The 16,560-nt window shown below is 43.1% G+C and overlaps 1 protein-coding gene across 1 annotated transcript in view; it reads left to right on the top strand.

Annotated features, from left to right (window-relative positions):
- Positions 1-16,560, top strand: part of LOC138300734 (protein NipSnap homolog 3B-like) — a 249,951-nt gene that overhangs the window by 468 nt on the left and 232,923 nt on the right. The window lies entirely within an intron of this gene.

The following is a 16,560-nucleotide window of genomic DNA, read 5'->3' as shown; positions in this document are numbered from 1 at the left end:
ACGCCGCCCATCTTGGTGAGCACTATTTTTAGGTTAAGACCTAGAGACGGCTGTTGCATTGCAACGTTTATATAGAGCTTTTATTTCCCATAGCTGCCAAGTTTTCAGATTCCTCGTGTGACGTTTCCCAGGGTTTAGAGTACTTATGAGTGACATTCTATTGCCAAATGTGTGACAATTCGAGTGACACAGTGTGTGTAATACAATTTTAAAATACTAACTTACCTATTCACAGTGCCTCCTCAGGCGCAGACTAGGAAGGACCTCATAGCACCATAAATACACAAGTCATGAATACCAACTGTGCAAACCAGGACTAATTCTGCTTCTGTCTGGTTAAACAATTGCAAAGGCGCACATCAGTGAATATGCCAGTTTAAGCGCCACTGACGGACCATATGCGTACATGCCAATATTATAAACGAGGAAAGTAGGAAGTTAAAAAAAAAATGATCAGGAGAATGTATTTCTCCCATTGATTTCTATTGAAGGAGATGCAATTTCAGGTGGGTGATAGACAAATTAAAGCCATTCTTGGCTTAAAATATCGGGATTCTCCCACCTGACTCGGGTCTCTTACAGGGGCGCAACAAGATTCAAATTTCCGGGTGGGGGAGGGTATTGGGGGCATTTAATATTTAAGCAATGGTGCAAAGCTAGCATTTCCTGAAGTGGGACCAGATCCCTCCTCATAGCCAATATAAGAAAAATAGGGGTTAAACTGTGCAGTTAAAACATATTGTACAAACCTGTTGTAACGAAAATGTTTTTGTAGATTTGACACTGTTCCTAGGCTTCTCACGGTGATCTTTAAGAAGCAGATTGAGTGCATTGACAATTAAAAAAGCAACTTCTTCAGATATTAATCCAAATCACATAAAACAAGTTTTCGCACAGGTATTTCAAGACAATATCCTTTTGTTAATTCAATGATCCCTTCTGTGACAGGACAATTTTCATATGAAATATTTATCATTTCAAATCCAGAAAAAATGCTCCCATCCCATTAATGACTGAAGGTACAATTTAATTTACCCAATTGGGAAAGTCATGCTCCTTCTGTCCCACAGCCACACCAGAATCCGTTTTGGTAATCTAAGAGAAGGTTATGTTCTTTGATGAATGTTACTACTTGTTTTGAGGCCTATCTGTCAATCCTTTTGTCTAGAAACAGTTGGCTTTTGGCTGGAAGTTAGAAGGAGGCCCTGTTTAAAGTCCTTTTTGTTTTAGGGAGTTTGTTTGAGAAGACACCTTTACAGCGGTGGCCGCTGCAAACCACAAGAGGAGGGGCGGCCGACACAAAGGGGAGAAAATAATAAAATAAAATACATTGAATTTACCTTCAGGGACTCCGCAGCCTAGTTTGTCGCTCTTCTTTCGTTGATGTGGTGTTCCAACGAATGCTGGGACACCAGCAGAGGCTTACCAGCAATCCTGGCGCGGCTTACATTCTAAACATAGCATGTAAGCAGCACCAGGATTGGTCTGAAGGCAGTGACTGCTGCTCAGACACAAGCATGGGGTCTGTGCTGTTTCTCCAGCCCAGCTGTGTATACAACCGGGCTGGAGAAACCGAAGTGCACATGTATGTTTGGCTGGCCTCAGACAGCCGGCCAAACACACATGCTCACTTAGTGCACTCTCCCCTCCCCCCCTCACCTTCCTGTGGCCCAGCCCAGCCCCTCCCTGCATTGCTGAGCCAGAAGCAGAAAAATAAAACAATAGAAAACTATTGTTTTGATTTTGTACTTATGACTCAGCCATTGGGGCAACGCTCCTTTGCCATAGTGAAGGAGCCGCCCATGCACCTTTATCCAAAGAGTTGATTATACCTCTGGCTGGGTTAGATGCAGCAGTATTAATGAGGACACGGTAATCATGCTGGCCTCCAAGCTTTTGCAGCCTTGATGAAGTCCTGTGTGTTTTCAAGGCTAAATGTGAGTAACTGAGGTTGTTTTTATGATGTGTTTTCTGTGTAAACTGCTCAGCACTGCTGGAATTCTGATTTGAGCAATGGTTGAGCAATAGAGAGGGAAGCACAGGGTCTAAAAACATTTGGGGGGTTGGAAGTAATGCAGGCGTGCCAGGCCAACAGCGATGGCCTTTGAAGCCTTTAACTGTGCAGCTTAGGAATTGGGATGTCCTAAGGTACTGGCACTTCAGATACTATGTTCCGAGGACCCCTTTTCATGTAAACTCATTTAGCCAGTCTGTTCTTGTGCTCTTGAGACCCATCGTCAGATCTCCTGTCTCATGTTCCAGTCTCTTGAGTACAATCTGCTCTTCAGCCGCTAGTCATCTCTCCATGACATAGGGCAGGTTCTTTTGAAGTAAGGCAAGCATTGGGTATATTGGCTCCAGCCAGCTGTCCATGCTGCCTACTCCGGTGTTGTTCTTCAGAAGAAAAGAAAATGATACATCCATGCTGCTCACCATATAAAGGTGGAACAGTGGCTATTCCTGTAGGTGTGACTGTATAGACAATGACGTTCATTGGAAAGCACACATATACATATATATTGAGTTTAATGATGATATATTAATGATTATTTTGAGACACACATATACATCAGTTTATTATCCATGTAATGACATGTTTGACGGAGTCCACTCAACGTACAGCGTGAACAAACCATAAGCAAGTCCATATTAATTTCTGAAGAATATAATGTTGCATGAATACGCTCTCCATTAGAAAGGATACATATTCTAACAGGACAACTGTGCACTACCCAGCTCCAGGTATTCACCGTCATTCACTTACTAAGATTACAACAGAAGTCAAAGGCACGATGGGTGAAATAGGAACTGTGAAGTATTACTCTAAATAAATGCATGAAAGGAAAGAAATGAAAACATTGTGAGTTTGAATAAAATTGAGAGTGTTATGAAACCACTGCACTGCTTCTGGGTAATGAGTAATTTCATGGCAACCCATGATGTAAATCCATGCGGTAGTCTGGAAAAGTTAAGATGCTTGTCACAAGAAGGGTTGTGGTACAAAGTCTAATAAACTTTCACCTAGACTACGGCAACTCTTTGTATTTAGGGAGTCCGAAATATGTGATCAACAGGCTCCAAGTGGTACAAAATGTCGCCGCCAGAATCCTACTAGAAAATACCCAAGCACCAGTCAGCCAAATCAGCCCTTTAAGCCCTCCACTGGCTCCCAGTTAAAAACAAGCATTTACAATGCATCGGGTCTCGCATTTGCTCGTGTTAGAGCCGATCCCGTTGTAAACTCCTAACCCGACTTTTCACCTATCGGGCAAAAGTGCATTTATGCACGTAACCCGAAAAAGTGAAATCAAGTAGGTAAAGCACTCGACTTCTGCCAAGCGAGATCGGGCTCGTAAATTAGTTTAAAAAAAAGTCCACGAGCCCGATGGAAAACAGCGAGCCTCGCAAGTTTTCTGTACTTGGTCGCTGCCCTCGAGGAGGGCTCGCCACCGGAAAAGGCATGACATATGCGTGCCTTCGACTAATGAAAGCAAGCCAAATTAATTAGGGAAGCCCACGAACCAATAAAAAGCACTGACATGAAGTTGACAGGGCTCGGAGCCCTTTTCTAAATACAAAAGAGTCTCCCTGCTATACGCATGCGCGAGCGCATGCAAAACAGGCTCGACCCTAATGAATCTATTTCAAGGCTCTTTACATTGCACTTCAAAAAACAGGAGGGACAGGGAGATTAATGGTCCAGTGTACTGTCTCCCTTAATGAAACTCTAAACCAAATAAGTACACTGTTCCAAACAAACTAAACACAGGGGACTAGAAAGGACTGCAGTGCAAATGTTATAGGGGTGCCCTCAAGCATCACGTTAGGATGTCAAGCATCATCATTGGGCTAACCCCTCGCCAGACTGGCACTGCAATGTCTGACGGGCCTCCAACGGAAAGATGGAGGCTCTTCAACCAAGAAGATGATTAGTCAAAGACTGCAGCCCATATTGACAGGGGAAATGAAGGAGAGACACAAGTCTAAAATTAGCTCTAATCCTCTTAATAGTTTTAATAATTTCAATAGGGATTAGGCCAAGATTAAAAGCACAACACGGAGTATACAGGAAAACAATGTTACCAATACTCCTTCAAAGCTAGAGAGGAGGCAAGTAGTTTGCTCCTACCATATGACCATAAGCTTGCTTCAGAAAACTGCAAAAACACATCCTTTCTAATTTCGGTCTTGAGGTAACTAGTTTCCTCACAATATCGTAGTAAGTGTGTGGCAGTTGGTGCTGGTAGGCCCGTCAGGGTAGCCATGCACTATATAAAACACTGTTGAATAGTGAATAGTGAATAACACTGGGCTTTACTTAAAGCACAATAGTTAATGGATGCTTTTTAATAATTTCTGGGATTCAGAGATTTACTTTTTGGGTCTGCCTTCACATTGTAGCAGTCACCTGACCTTATGTGTTCAAATAAAAAAGAGCTTTAAGAAGCCCACCCGAGAGAGGGGCTTTATCTCCGCCCACATATTGGTAACCTTGAGTACAGTATTTGATTAGGCAGACAGTGTGTGCTGCCATTGAGAAATAGTGGTTGTCATACTCCTGTTTGCTCCAGAAGTGGGATCAGATCTCTCCTAATAGCCAATATTAGAAAAAGAGGGGATAAACTGTGCAATTTAAACATATTGTGCAAACCTGTTATAAAAACCATGTTTTTGTAGATTGTACACTGTTCCTAGGCTACTCACAGTGATCTTTAGGAAGCAGATTGAGTGCATTGACAACTAAATAAAACAACTTCTACAGATTTTAAACCAAAGCACACAAGACAAGTTTTTGCAAAGTTATTTCAAGACAATATCCTTTTTGTCAACTCAATGATCCCTTCTGTGGCAGGACAAACTTTCTTGTGAAATATTTATCATTTCAAATCCAGAAAAATGCTCCCATCCCGTTAATGACCGAAGGTACAATTTAATTTACTTAATTGTGAAAGTCATGGTCACCTAAGAAACGTAATGATGTGGCAATTGGCACTAGGAAGACTCACCTACGACACTGTAGTATCGGCTAATAATATTTCTAAAGTGTCATGACATGCAAACTGTGTGCATTAACTACAGTCTGGAACATATTTCTGTTGATAGGCTAATTCTATTGGCAAATAGACCTTGTTAATAAGAATGCTTCCTCTTTGAAAATGGGTGTGGCAACCAGTGTAATGCTGCAAAAGCACCTGTGCATGTTTTTTTCTTCCATGCTTATGTTTGTACTGTGTAGAATAAGAAGCTTGTTCTGCCCTCTCATCCCAGTACTCCGACAGACATGCCAGTTGCTGCGGCCTCAACAGTTTTAACAGGCTCATGTCAGTCCTTCCTGCCGTACCAACTCACTGTCTCAGTTCACTTTCAGCAACTGTAGCATCCTGCACATGACCAACTTCCTCAGCCATGGGAGACAGATTCACAGAGTTCTTGGGATAGCCTGGACCGTAAGGCCCAATTTCGACTCTAAATCGGAAAGAAGTACAGTTAGGGGAAGAGAGTAACAATTTAGCCAATTTTGAGATGCATGCATATATTTATACTTTACGATTAGACAATGCTCTTAATTCATTGTCAAACCTCTGCTGCTGTCCTTCTGGCAGACACGGTGTGCACTCTACTCTTAAAAAGCCCCCTTTGCACTCTGCTAATTCTGCTCACCAGTGTTGGCTAGAGATATTTGTAAGTGGTGGGGGATGATACTTCTCACAAATTCCACCAAGCAAAATAAGTAAAGAGACTTCTTGTAGATGGTTATGGGGAGAGTGAAGACACTTCTTGTACATGGTTTTGGGGAGAGTGGGCTTCTCCCAAGAGAACTAAAAAAAAAAAAAATGGGGGTCACATATGCTAAAACACCATAGACTCTGAAAGGGCATTTATGAAATATTCCAGAACTTTCAAAGTGAATGAGGAAAGCCTGGCTTTGCCTAGGAGTAGATCCCATTTCTTTAAATGTCATAAGTCAGAAACTACTTCCACTATGCCACTGTTTGCATTTTTTCGTAGGTGGCCCTCCTATGTCAAGGATTACATACAATATGCTTGTGCCAGGATTTTGCCATGGATACTCTTACCCAATAGCCATGGGTACCTATAACAAATATCTCCGATATACAGGGGTCAGAGGTTTGCCATTGGGACCCCCCTATAAAATGAGTACAAGATCTCTTATGACAAGAATGACCTCAAATGTCAGATTCATCATTTTGCTGTGGATGCACACCATATGCTAAGAATTGTGTGCAGCATGTCAGAGACTCATTCTGCTATGTGTAACAACTCCCATTCGTATGCCGTTAGTGTCCTCATCCATAAGGCAAGAATAACCTCCAGTATGCCAGACCAGCAGCACGCTTGTGAGCACAACACACATACACTCACACACAAACATGCACTCATAACATACACATTCTCTTACAGACATTTATTCATTCACATACTCGGTTTCACATACTCACACTCATTTTCATCATATCTCTTGCACTCTTTTGTACATTTGTACTCTGTCATACACTCACATATAGACACACAGACACGCTGACACTCACACTTCCATTAGTCAAATCTGTTTCTATTGTGTTAGAAAGGCTTGCCCCTGCTATACCTGCCTTGCCTTTTAGTGAAGCTTAGTAAAAAGACTTCCTCCATACACTATTCAGAAATCATAACACACAGCCTTGTCAATGCTTCTTACAAGTATGATGTGAATGAAAAAGTGCACTTCCTTAAAGTAGCTGTACAAGGTTTAAATTGGTGTCACATGTGAATCAAGCAGCAACACTATTAACTAATCCACTTTTCAAAAATGAATATCACAGTATTCAACTGATCTTATTGGCTCCATTGGCAAACATGTTTTTTTATTATCTAGTAACACTTTGTATGTTGGGATTTTCAGACCCAACTTACAATGTAAAAAAAGAATGATCAGTGTGCCTGTGTGAGTGCAGGGTGAGCAGCGAAAGTGAAGGATGAGCTGCGGAAGTGACTGGTGAGCGCTTGATGAGTTAGTGCATGGTGAGTGTTATGTCCCGGTGAGTTCTGGCAGACTGTTGTACCAGTGTGCAAGCAGGGTGAGCTGCGTGAGTGATGGGTGAACAGGGTGCCTGTGTGATTGCAAGCTGAGCAGTGTACCCGTGTGAGAGCAGGGTGAGTGGTGTGAGTCCAGGATGAGTGATGTGCTCATGAGAGTGAAGGGTGAGCTATCTGAGTGACCAGAGTGCCTATGTGAGTGATGTGCCCATTTGAGTTTGGGTGCGCGTGAAAGTGCAGAGTGTGAAGAATGACTGTATGGTGAGTGAAGTGCTTGTTTAAGGTCGAGTGCCTGGTGAGTGAGGTACTGCAAGGTGAGCAGTGAGAATGAGAGCTAAGTGGAGTGTCGTGAATGAAGGGTGAGCGGGTGTGCTTGTGTGAGTGCAGGGTAAGAGGAGGGTGAATGGTTTGAGTACAGGGTGAGCAGTGTAAGTGCTGTGTGATTGCTGTGAATGAAGCCTGAGCTTGAAAGAGAAGGGTGAGTTGTGAGAATGATGGGTGAGTTGTCTGATTGCAGGAAGTATCCCCAGATGCTCTGAGTAACTCAACATGTTATCCACGGTTGTCGAGTGGGATTTCAGATCCAATTTAAACTATTGTTTTAATGGCATCAATCAGGGATGGAGATGGAGGAAATAACTGATTTGTGGATCCTGCAACAAACTTTCAGGCTTTTGATATGCTTATTGGATTGCCATCTTTCAAAGAGAAAAATACTGGGTATTTTCTGTTGTTTTAAGAGTCTATAAGGCACGAAAGTAATACAAAATTGTATGTATTCATTTGTAAAATTATTTTCTTGCCCATGTTTAATTATTAGTCAAGGATCGTTAACGCAGATCTAGAACACAGGTAAACATGCTTTCTGCTTATACTTGCTGCTTGAAGTATGTACAGATTTCGGCTAAAAATACAGGTTCTAGGTGATTTTGCTTAGTTTGGTAACGGGCGGGATATCAAAATATCAGTTTGCTAGTAGAAAACTGGCCAGGTGACAACCCTATAAGCTTAAATTGACATTTTAGGAAATGCATTCTCACACTGTGGAAGCAAAACTATTTAAAATAATAGGTAGATTGGGGGTGAAGGGGTTATAAGAACCAGTGAAAAAAACAGAAAGCCTCTCAGCATGTAAATGGTTTTAAAGTCCTATGAAATGCTCAGAAAAAGCGCCAGCCACTGCCCATACAGCTCACAGAAGCTCGAGCTGTGGGTGTGTTCTGGACACAGAACTGTGTGTGTGTTCTGTGTGTTCATCAGCCGACACAAGACGGGAGGAAGGGGAGAATGGGGCGGGGCGCTAAAGCCCCTTTAGCCCATGGGCGTTGTGTGCCTGGTCTCCATAGGTAGTTATAAAAGATACATAGACAAAGTTTTAAAACATACACAAAAAAAACCACACAATAAACACACAATACATCTTGCAAAGCAGCGTAGAATCAACGCAGTACCGACAAGGCACAGCTAAAAATAAGTGCATGAGCAGTGTTCATCCCCTGAGGATTGTGTTGCTTCTCGACAGGACTTGGTCACCAAAAAAATTCAATAGTATCTCATCAATTAATGTAAAACACATTAGCTTTTACAATGAAGTCTGAGAAGTAATATAGTGCAAACCATAATTGAAAAAAATACTTGTATTGCAGAAAGCATATCAAATAGCTTGGAGTCAGTCAATCATTTGTCATATAAAAGCATAATTTAAAAATCGAATACAAATAATAGAATAGCAGAACAAAATACAGTTCCTTTTAGGTAAATTAAATCATACATCAGAAGGAAGTTATGCTGCCACCTAAAGATCTGGGAGAGTGAGCCCACAACCCTCAGAAATGGGCTTCTTTTATGAAGCAAAATACAATAAATTCCATACATAAATACAATTATGTTAGACTCACACAAGTCAAACCAATCAGGTTAAAGAAAGAACAATACAGTCAGCATTATTCCACAGCATTCACATACATAGTTACTACAAAGATCACTACATGGTATGCAAGCACAAGTTTTTCTCATGAGACTCACATTCTGGTCCAATAGTAGAGGCCTTGGGAACGTTCACTCTCAGTAGAAATGTGTGCTACAGAGTCCTAGAGAAAAGAAACATCAATTTGTACCTGAGAAAGTGGCATTACACTTTAAAACATTGTTTACAAATTTGTTAATGCATGAATCATCTGAGTGCAGAGGGATACAAAATGAAACAAGCATTGGCAAAGCCTAAATGTCTCCTATGTGAGAGCAAAATTGACAAGGCCAATGTCTTTTAGCCATAGGTAAGTGCTATAAAAGTTAAAAAATAAAAAGTGCTATAATACAGGAAGGTAAAAAAAGCTCCATGATGCAGCCAGTGCTGGCCATGTCATTGCTCTTATTTTTCTTATAGCTGCAACATAGTCAAAGGGAGGGTGGGAGTTGGAGGGAAGAAGGAACACAGATAACAGGGGTGGGAAGGAAGTGGCAACCCTGACAATAGGGGGTGGGAGGGAAGAAAGCAACACCGCCAGAGGTTTGGGTGGGAGTGAAGAAGCAACACAAAACAACACAACAGGAAGAGAAAGAATAAAATATAAAAATATAAAGAAGCTACACAGCGGAAATAAGAAAAAAATAAAAATATTACCTGAATTCCAGCAGTAGGAGCTAGAGGATCTTAATGAAGATGAAGCTATCAGTACTTGACCGATGCTCCTGAGGAAAGAGGAAGTAGTGAAGCTGGCATGCGCTGCTCAATCCAGGGGGGCAGAAAATAGGAGTGACAATGAAGCCAAAGAATAGTGAGCAACTTATTTGCTGTAAGGCATTGTTATATGTAATATCTCTCTTAAGTGAGAGCATGTGCGCTGTTGCAAGCAAGACCTAAAAATGACTGTGTGCTTGAAGATGGCTGCAAACAGAGTTTTTCAGCATTTGTCAGGAGTTCGGGATATTCAAATCTTTAGCTTCGGGCTCTGTTTCTTTCCCTGGATTTGAGACTCTTAAGTATCCTTTCCTTGATCTTTCCCCTTGTGCTTCTTCTTCTCCTGAGCCCCTGCACTGAGAGGGACTTTGATTTGATGAGTCAGGGGCTGTTGTCACCACTCCTTCGTCAGCTTGTCTCATCCCTCCACCTGTGCGATGCATGGATCCACTGTGGCAGTCCAGCACATTTTACAGCATTGTTGGTTAGAAGGATCACCTAGTGCAGCCACTTCCAGTGAGACTCCAAACGTTGTTGACATTGTTTCTCACCAAAAGCCTGTCTCCAGGATTAAGGTTGTGGCAAGGCTCCTGCCTTTCTGGTGGTGTTACCAAATCGGCCTGATGAGAGATAGAACACACACATCAGCCAGTCGTCTGCAAAACTCAAGAATAATGTAATCTGTGATATTTACAAGTGCAGGAGCAGAAGTAATTATCATGGCTATCCCCATCAGTACTTCTTGGGGGGAAGAATCCTATTATTTTGTTTTGAGACTCATCAAGACCAGTGGGAATACACTAGGACAATTGAGAGGTTGAAGCACACACCTTTGTAATGCTGGATTTCAACATATAATTTACTTGTTCAACAATGGATTTTCTGATCTAATCTCAAAGCTATGCAGAGTATCTCCATGATGTTGTTCTTACAATGTGTCCTACTGTCCGATTCTAGAGAAACTGGCATGCCAAAATAGAGGACCAACTCACTCAATATTAGTTTGGCTACAGTGAGACTATTGCTACTTGAGTAGACCTTAACCTATCTGGAAAAGAATATTTCTTAGCCCATTACAGATGGGCATCTCAACAAAGTCCAATTATAGGTGAGTAAATGGGCCTATGTGACTTATAGTCACAACTGTGCTTTTGCAGGCATTTAACTGCTGTCATGTAATACATCTCTGACAGAAACTCTTGGCCAGGGAACTGAAACGGATGCTAAACCAGTACTTCTGAAATGTGCAGATCATCCTATCCCTTCCAATCTGGGTAAGACCATGGAAATATCAGACTATTGTGGGCAATAGGGGATCGGGTAGCACTGGCCTGCCATCCTTTGAAAGCCAGCTGTCACTAGCATCTTTGGTGCATCCCTCTCTTCCCCACTTCTTTTTCATTTTTGGGAGATTTGTGTTGGATTTCCCTGAGCTCATCAAGTGTTTGAACAGTCATGAACAACATGATTGTTACATGGTCACTGTCAGGTTTACATGATTCATATAGATTAAATGAGCTGGACTCAACAACACAATATTTGGCCACTTGACCTACTGATTGTTTACCCACAATGACTACATTGTCACCACTCTTGTGTGAAACACACTTCCCACCATAAATTTATCTGGGTAACTGCTGTGCTTCAAGGAGATTTAGAAAGGACTCTTTATTCCAAATCAGAGAACCATAAAGACCCTTTGTGACCATAACTGGTAAAAATCATGGACCACGCCAAGCCCATACTGGCTGTCACTGTAGATCGTAACACTCAAATCATTAGCCAAATAACATGCTCTTGTTAAGGCAAGCATTTCAGCTACCTGTGCTGAAGTTACAAGTAGGATGCTTCCACAATACAAGATGTGCTTACAGCTGCATATACTGCTCAAAAATCACATAAGGGGTTCCCATAAGTCTGTCTGGTCTGGCTTGGTAAATAATTAAGTGATAGCCACACAATCGTGGTCAAAAGTTTCTTCGTCATGGTCATGATCTGAAATTGGCAAACGTGTTGCAGGATTCAGAACATTACACTGTCAAATCAAAATGGTTTCAGGTGATTATATACTTGGTCAATCTGCTGCTTGTCACATGCAGAGTTCCAGTACAACTCAACAAAATCTCAACTGAATGGGGAACCGTCACAATAAAAGTGTGACCCATCATAGTCCCCTTTGCTGGATATTCACAAAAAGCATCACAATTGATTTCAGGCATCTGGAAATTGCCATGCTAACAGGATCCAGAGTGGTGAAAAGTAGGTCACTGATAGTTTCACTTTTCCGTGGGTCTGTATAAACATAAATAGCATGCGCCTGTCACCTTCATGACAGAAGAGGAAGAAATTTTTGTCTAATCTGGCATTCCTTGTGCTGGTACACTACAGAGTTTTTGTCTGAGCTGTACTAATGCATTCATGCATTCACCATCCCAGTGTACCAGATCACTCATATCATTGCAAGTAAACCTCTGTAGAGGCTTTGCCACTAAGGAAAAGTTAGGAATCCACTGACAACAGTAGCCAACCATTCCCATGAACATTTACACTTCCCTTTGAGTTGTAGGTGGCTGCATTAGCAGATGTGTGCACTATGGACACCTTTCTCACTCACTTCTCAATGTGGTGTCCCAAATATATGACCTCTTTTTGACAATTCACCTGTTTGGAAGAAGATACCCTATGTCTGTTTTTCTTCAGGGTGGTTCAACAGGGCAATTGTATCTAATCTGCAGCTCTCTTTTGTTTTAGATGCCACTATTAGGTCGCCTGTATATTGAACCCTACCAGAATTACTGAGAAACTGTAAGGTCTCCAGAGTTTTCTTCTATATCTGATTGAAGCTCAAAGGGCTTTCTATAAAACCCTGTGGTAATATACCCCAAACCATATTTTCCTCAAAATTTAAATACAGAAAAGAACTGACTGCCCTCATGCAAGCTATTGGAGAATAACACTTGACACAAGTCTATGGGCCTGATATAGATCTTGGCGATCACACCGCTAAGCCATGTTGGCAGTGATCTGAAGAAGACTGTGAAGTTGACGGTGTTCCACCTGCCGTATTTAGATGTTACAGCTCCGCAAGTGGTGCACTGGTGGCGATTTGCTGGCAGAGGAAGGGCATCACAGGACCCAATGGACAGCAGACAGCAGCAGTGGCTGTAGAATAGAGGTAGGTTACTCATACATTCTACCTTTGCCATATGTGTTCTGCTGCACAACACATAACACAGCACACCACATACCATTTTCCTTTGCCATTCCATCACAACAAAACACGTAAGTGCCACAAACAAATATTGACGAACATCCACGAAACAACAAACATTCACCATTGACACTGTATCCACACACGATAGAACCACAACAACCAACACAACTGCACACTCAACTACACAAACATATTCACACACAAGCACAACTACACACATCACGAAAACGACAACCACACACCACTCACCTGAAAGTTGCACGCAGCAACACAACATACACAACATCACAGCCATATGCAGATGGCACACATACCAACAAAACCACAGCATCCACTTCAACTCCTTCCCCCTCACCCAAAAAATCTCATCTCATACAAACAACTTGACTCACACACACAACTTGCAGCACAACATGACAGATACAGATCCCTTGGTGATGTGTACACATGAACACAGTTGACGGGTGTGAATGTATATTGGCACCATAATGATGGTGGTGTATGTGTGTGATATGTGTTGTGTACGAGTGTGTCCCCATCTGTGTCTGACCCATTCGTGTCTCCAACATATGCATGTCACAGTAACTTAAATAATTAGTGTGACATGTATTTGACTGCAGTGGTCCCGACCTCCCGTGCAGAGCCCACCTAACATACCCTGGTAATGTGCCATCCTTACCTTAGAATCCAGTGATGGGGGGAGGGGTCGTGTTAGCTCTGTGGGTTAGTGGCAGCAGTGACGGCAGGTGCTGTACAGGCGAAGACGGGGGCGGAATGGAAAAAAAAGGTGAATTTTTCACCCCTTTCCCCCCCCAATCTGCCAACTCAGACATGGAGGTCGGACTGCCACTTTTTTCTTGGTGGTAAGGTGCATCCAAATTTGCACAGCATGAATGGTGGCTGCGGTCCGGCCGACATCCCCATTTCCCTCTTCCACCATCCATGCGGGTGGTATTTCTTGGCTGAGATGGCGGTTTGAATGCAGGCTTTCGACTATGAGACCGCCAACATCTAAATACGGTAGGTGGACTGTCACAGTGGCAGGCAGGTTTCTGGTCAAACAGTAGACGGCTGGACCGTTTCCACCAAAATCTTAATCAGACCCTAAGCCTTACTTTTCTCCTACTGTTGGGAAAGTCCCATTGTGTCCTAAGGAAAGGCTTCTAGGCACCACTGTTCAGACAGGGCTCCTTTACGATCCAGAACTTAGAGGTTAACTGGGCCCTCTTGGAATCAGAAGTCCTTCTAGGTTTTCTGTCCCTGAAGCAGGCTGATAGGTCAGTCACCTGACCCTTGGAGAGCACACTATCTCCCTCTTTTTCTCTCTCTCTCTCTCTCTCTCTTTCTCTCTCTCTCTCTTTCTCTCTCTCACTCCACTATTTAGATGAGGTCTCCTTCCTCTCTGGGGGTCTAAAACTACTTTTCCTCCATCTGAAACTACAGCCAGAAAGTCTATAAGAGCCCTGAGAATGAATGGAAACAGATCCTGTCAGTCGGCGATCGCAGGCGAAGTCTGCAGACACAAAGGCTCCAGAGGGCCCCTCCACTCATCCGCGCACACATGCACTTAGCCCCGCCCGGCTCCACAGGGCCTAACATGCATGTTCCGCTAGGTGCCTCTCCATTTCCCTCGCAATCTAAAAAGACCCTGGTCTGGTTCTGGGCACCACAAGGAGCACGCACCGATGTGTGGCAGGTGTAGGGCGTCCCTTATTGTGGTGGATGGATGACTGATATGTTGTTTGGCCGGTAGAGCCCTTTACCGAGTGGCCATCTTGTGGCCTGGCACAGCCACTCCCTTAGTAGGAAATACAGGAGGGATCTGGGGGAGTGTCTGGAAAAAGGGCATACTTGCTACTAAATATTAGGGGTTTATGGAGGAGCAAGAAGGGGTTTAGCGAGTGTTATGGAGGAGGGTTTATTGAGAGACCTGTACCCACTCATAAAAGAGTAAGCCAAATGCTATTCACAGACTGCACTTTTGAAGTTATTACAAAAAGGGACCAGAGTTCCTTGAAGTCAGATATGCTGACATCAATTTCCCTCTAACGCAATTGTTTTAGCACCAAAAGCTCTGAGCAGGGCAAAGCTGGAGTTCTCAGCCGCCAAACTTGTTTTGTGGGTCGGATACATTTGTCATCTAATTCAGGTCCAAGGTTTTACCTTTGGACTGACTCATTTTTTTAAATTCCCAGAATCCTCCAGGTTGTGCAGACTGGAAACCGTGGCCAAGCAGGGCTTCACAAGTTGGATTCCCTTACCAGGATGGCCATCTGAAACCATTTTCATCACGAAAAAAAAGATCTGAGCCCAACAAACCTGATTTTTGGTCTCCATAGGATGTCACCTCCCTTAGTAAGCCTGAGCTCATGGTACCAGCCATCCTGAGGTGGAAAATATGATTAAGGGCCTGATTTAGGGCCAGATGTAGGAAGCATTTTGCATGGTGCAAACTGCGAAAATCGCAGTTTGCGCCTTGCAAAATGCGCATCGCGATGCTCATTCACATTTTGCGAGTCGGTACCGACTCGCAAAATGTGAATGCGACTCGCAAATAGGAAGGGGTGTCCCCTTCCTATTTGCGACTTGCACCGCAATGCTAAATTGCTTTGTGACCGCGGTCGCAAAGCAATTCACAGTTACCACCAGTGTCACACTGGTGGTAACCCATTCGCAAAAGGGAAGGGGTCCCCATGGGACCCCTTCCCCTTTGTGAATGTTGCCAAAAATGTTTTTTCAGAGCAGGCAGTGGTTCAATGGACCGCTGCCTACTCTGAAAAAACGAAACCAAATGGTTTCGTTATTTTTTTTGTAATGCAACTCGTTTTCCTTTAAGGAAAACGGGCTGCATTACAAAAAAAAAACTGCTTTATTTAAAAAGCAGTCACAGACATGGAGGTCTGCTGTCCCCAGCAGGTCACCATCCCTGTGAGTGCAGGGAATCGCTATGGGGTCGCAAAATGCGACCCACCTCATTAATGTTAATGAGTTGGGTCTTTGCGACCCCATAGCGATTCACAGACGGTGTCTGAGACACCGTTCTGCATCAGAATTTCCGAATCGCATAGTTTGAAATTGCTACATCTGGCCCTTAGATCTTGTCTCTCTCACCGCCAATCCGCGCCAGCGGCAGGCCCGGGGAGACCAATAAGTCAATGGTGTTCCGCCAGCTGTAATTAGATGTTACAGCTTTGCAAGTGGAGGACTGGTGGAGTTTCGTTGACAGACTGAGATGACGACGGACCCAATGGATATTGGACAATGGCAGTGGCTGTGGCATTCAATTAAGTGGCACACACACACACAGTACCGTTGCATTATCTGTCCTCTTGCAACACACATGACACATGATCATATTCACACACCCGTATCCATTGCCATATCACCACAACACAGCACATACATGTCGCAAACACACATTGACAGACATCCATGACACAATATAGACACACCATTGGCACTGCACCCACAGATAACGCAATCACAACAACCAACACAACTACATACTCAGTTACACAAACACTCACGCACAAGCACAACTACACACACTGGGACTGCCACATAACAACACTCACCTGAATGTTGCATGCAGCAACACAACATACACAACAACATCAATGCCATATCGAAG

This window comes from Pleurodeles waltl, chromosome 1_2 (genome assembly GCF_031143425.1).
Source record: "Pleurodeles waltl isolate 20211129_DDA chromosome 1_2, aPleWal1.hap1.20221129, whole genome shotgun sequence".
Classification (NCBI taxonomy): Eukaryota; Metazoa; Chordata; class Amphibia; order Caudata; family Salamandridae; genus Pleurodeles; species Pleurodeles waltl.
The sequence above is the reverse complement of the archived record's forward strand: the minus strand, read 5'-3'. Positions and strand labels throughout refer to the sequence as shown.